General features: G+C 34.9%; 1 long non-coding RNA gene across 1 annotated transcript; it reads right to left on the reverse strand.

The window, feature by feature from the left end:
* Positions 1 to 422: 422 nt before the first annotated feature.
* On the reverse strand, positions 423 to 1403 carry LOC147496486 (uncharacterized). Its single transcript, XR_015196594.1, has 2 exons — positions 1057 to 1403; positions 423 to 874 (listed from the first exon to the last, which is right to left on the reverse strand). It is a non-coding gene; the product is annotated as an uncharacterized LOC147496486 (long non-coding RNA).
* Positions 1404 to 4506: the final 3103 nt, after the last annotated feature.

Genomic DNA, 4506 nt, shown 5'->3' on the forward strand with positions numbered 1-4506 from the left:
AATATACATATGCAAATACAAACTTATTTGAGATACCCCTAGTAATTTAAAAAAGTGAATTTTCATATGCAAATATACATTTGCAAATATAAATTACTTTATAAATACATATTTTCATAACTCAATAGGCGAATATAAATTGTCATAGTTAAACTACTTTATAAATATACAATATTTTTTATACAACATTTCATACAATGGCATTTATCTCTCTACAAGTTTATTTACAACTTGATTTTTTTTTTGTAGATGTCATCTTTTTACCCTATATAATACTAGCTAATCTGCCTGTCCTATGGCCAGGCTTACTACTATAGAGATTAGACCACATTAGTAAATACATATTTTGGGTATGTTTGTTATTAAGCTCATAAGTTTGTGTTGAAGAAAGATGTTACGGTACTCAATACCACATTAGTAAATACATCTTGAAGGATTTGAAGCAAAAAATAAAATAAAATAAAATAGTTATAGATTCTAAGTAAGAAAGAGCAGCGTTTCTAGTTTCTGAAGAAGAACTCCAATCCATCATTGCAGCTATCGCACGTGCAACATTACTTGTAGTACTCTTCTCCTCCTCCATAACCTTTTTTTGATGAGGTTTGCTTTTTGCAAGGCTTCTAAACAAAAATTTGTTGGTACATTTGGATTAATAGAAGTAGTGAGGCCGTGAGGGTGGGGTCCTTATCTCTTGAGATCTCCATCTCTTTTCTTATTGGTTTCTGACACTTTGAGCTTCAATTATTTGTCACCTGATAGTCTCTAAGTCTCTATACACCATGAAAAACGCCCAAGATATTTCTTGTGTGGCTTTTCCACCTTTCATTACTTCCCACCCTTCATGTCCACACATATTATCCATAAGAGTCCACATCTATAATAATTCAGAGAGAACATCCAAGAAATATGCAATGACATTTGATATAGCTGCTATAAAAACAAACATCAATGGAGTGGAACCAGCTAACAGATGCTTCTAAGTGAGACGGCTTCTATAGCTACAAACGAAAAAATTCTAAAAGCTACACAACATCGTAATCTTTACTATAGACTTACCTTTCTACACTCGTTTAGGGAGTACTGCTTTACGATCGTCTTCTGTCGCAAACTGAAAAGTAAACATGGTGTCCCCATACGGTTTCATTGTGAAATTCTTGAGCCCCCATGTTCTGCTGACAACCTCCTTAACATACTTATAATTTAGTCTCCTCCCCACGAAAGAACCAATCACCAAGTTTTCGAACTTTTTGTTATAAGCTGTGAATTGCGAGCTTTTTACATGTATAATTGGCTTACCGTTCACTATAGTTGGTGGTACATAACTCAGCTTTTCTCTTCCAGCTACTGTTTTTCCAATCACTTCAGCCCATGAACTTTTTGGTGCTCGTGCTCTCAACCCGCGAACTTGGGCTGATCTTTATTCTTTATTCTTGCAGCAGTGTCTCCTTTTATGCTTTCCATATTGGTTTCCTTTTCGATTCATGAAAAAAGGACATAACTCAGCTCTCTTCTCTTCCAACTATTGTTTTTCCAATCACTTCAGCCATGAACATTTGGTGCTCGCGGCTCTCAACCCACGAACTTGGTCGGTCTTTATTCTTGACGATGAAGCATGGCAGTGTCTCCCTTTATCCTTTCCATATTGGTTTCCTTCGGATTCATGAAAAGAATCCTTTTTTCTCTTGTGTTTCCCACAAAGAGCCAGGACAGGTTGCCCTAATCCTTCATATATGCAAGACGATATCGTTGCCACCTCGATTTTGCACAACCCGATATTCAAAGGATGAACCTAGCCTTTCATACCTTTTTCATTAGGCTTCATGGCTGGTGGTAGGTTTGCTAGTTCCCTCGTCTTCTCGTCTATCTCGATAACTTCAGCAGTCATTATTCCCTTTGCTTCAGGAAAGTATGGGATCTTCTAAATAAGTACTGGCCTTCTGACATTATTCCGAAGATCCTTGTGGTTCCTTTGAGTTTAAATGAGCATCCAGACAAATATATTTGGGCACATCATCAATCTGGTTCTTATACTATTCAAACAACTTATTCGGATATTTGGCATCGGGTTTTTCTAGATAGAGCAGTAACAACACTCCTTACTTCACATATATGGAAATCTAATTTTCCTTTTAAAATTAGATATTTCTTGTGGCAATGTTATTATGGTCTGATTCCTACATCTGAATTCCTAGCTTCTCATGGGTTCGTTGTTGATTCAAAATGTTTAAGAACATGTGTTTCTGAAATATAATGTTCTTTTGCTCGTTCGTAAGTTTGGATAGCTTCTCACTCACATGGACATCTTTTGAATGTTTAAGCGGAGTTCAAATATTGGTTAAATCACACTCTTAGGGTGCTCATCACAACTACTCATATTGATGATACTTCATTACTCCAGTTTGGTCTTTCTCTGTGGAATATATGGCTAAGTCGTAATGCTGCTTGTTTCAACAATGTGATTACTCATACAGTTCAAGTGAAGGTAAGAATTGCAAATTTTCAAATTTCAGTAAATAAACAAACACCGAAAAAGAAAGAAAGAAACCAAACGAAGATGCAACAACAACATGGTAATCATAAACCAAACAGAAATCTAAGTTTAAAATTGAAAATCCTTACTTGTTCGATTCAAAAACTTTCAATGTTGTAATCGATTGTTATCAAACTCGTTTGCATGCGGAAATGAATCTCCAATTTAAGTTCAATCCTCCAAATTTTTTAATCCTCAGAAATTATCCAAAGTTAGCGGACTTCTTGTAATAAGCAACTCTTTCCTTCGTTGTAGAGACATATGAATTTGGGTTTTTTTTTTTTTTATTTGATAATTACTAAAATAGCCTTTAGCCCATGCTTAGAATTGAAATAAGCGAGTAGAAATGGAAATAACGGACGTCCAAATTTTTTCCACACATGTAAAAAGACAATTTTGATTTTTATTAAATTGAGAAGACACCAAATTCGTTTTATTTTAGTAAGAAGGCAAGTAATTATTTTTTTAAAGTAAGGACTATTTTAAAAAATTTGATGGCGTGGCTCATTGTGAGCATCTTGAAGAACCCGATATTAATTAGGTAGGATTTTTAAAAAAAAAAAAAAAAAAAAAAACAAAAAAAACATTAGGGACACATGTAATCTCTTGCAAAAGAGTAGAAAACCCTCTCTGCGGGGGGAAAGCGTTATCTTTATCAAATCCCTTTTCCTCTTTTAGTAGCTTATCTCTTCCACACCATGAAGAAAAAAGAAAAAAAAATCACTCCTTTAAGTGTTCTTGCAACACATAGGATGATCACATCCGGTTATCTTTGGATTTTTGGTTCTCTCCTTTGGAGAAGCCTTCTTTCCCAATTTTGCAGATTGTTTCTACTTTGAAGACCTTAAATAAGTTAGATCTAGGTCTCGAGGGTTATATTTTTCGGGAGTTTACTTGCTAAGCCGGTTCCTTTGGATCTTATAGCTCACTATCGTAAAAGCCATGGGTTCACCCTCTCATGCAATTTCTGGTTTGGCTCTATATCTTATTGGGCTGACCAAGGCTCTCTCCTTTATCTATTCTCTCTCGGATTCTTTGGTTTGGGTAGTGATTTGAGTAGTAAGAAGGCTATTGGTGGGGCATTCTTTTTTGCTAAAGTAAGGACTATTTTAAAAAGATCCAACATGGTTTTTGGTTGGCTGGTTGTAAATGTTTGAGCATCTTGGGGTTTCCAAGAACCGATTTTATGGATGTTCAATTGTTGTGGTTCTCTTGTATTGTTTTCATCTATTTTTTCTTGGATTCCATCTTTTGATTAATATAATCAAAAATGAGCTCATTTAAATTTCTAAAAATGCCAAAAAAAAAATGCAGAATTTTAAATCTTGACCGATAAAATAAACTCATATTTTTAATGTAAATCTTGACCAATTTCTTGTAAACATAAATTCCAAAGAATACCGAAAAAAACTTGCTACTGCCACTTGAAAGAATATGCCACGTGACGTAATTCATTCCGCCACTAAAGTTGGACCATCACATTATTCACCTACCAAGCCCAACCGGTGTTCCCACGCAAATATTTTGGCTTGCTCCACTTTTTGTTCGAAACATATTTCTCTCCCACAATTATAATTTTATTTTTAAATGGACAATGACAATGACTTCACATTTTATAACGTGAGCTCCTCTACTTTTGTTTCTAATGAAATTACTCTCTGCCCATTTATTTATTCATGCCAACTGATTTATTATAATAGGTTGATTTGCCTTCTGATCAAGAAAGTTTGGAAGGAAAGATTGTGCAAAACATCAGTGGTGTATGTATAACAGATAATTCTACAAATCAAGCTTACACTTTGTTGTGGAAGGGTAAATCGTTATAGAAAACTTCATATAATGTTATTGATATTGATACACCCCCTGTATTGTCTAAACAAGCAATACCACCACCTGATAAAGGGCCTAAAGTTCGAGCTAAGGTACCGTTTCAGAAAGGGTATAGCCAAATGGACTGGTTAAAGCTAACGCGCACT

This window comes from Coptis chinensis, chromosome 5 (assembly GCF_015680905.1).
Source record: "Coptis chinensis isolate HL-2020 chromosome 5, ASM1568090v1, whole genome shotgun sequence".
Classification (NCBI taxonomy): domain Eukaryota; kingdom Viridiplantae; phylum Streptophyta; class Magnoliopsida; order Ranunculales; family Ranunculaceae; genus Coptis; species Coptis chinensis.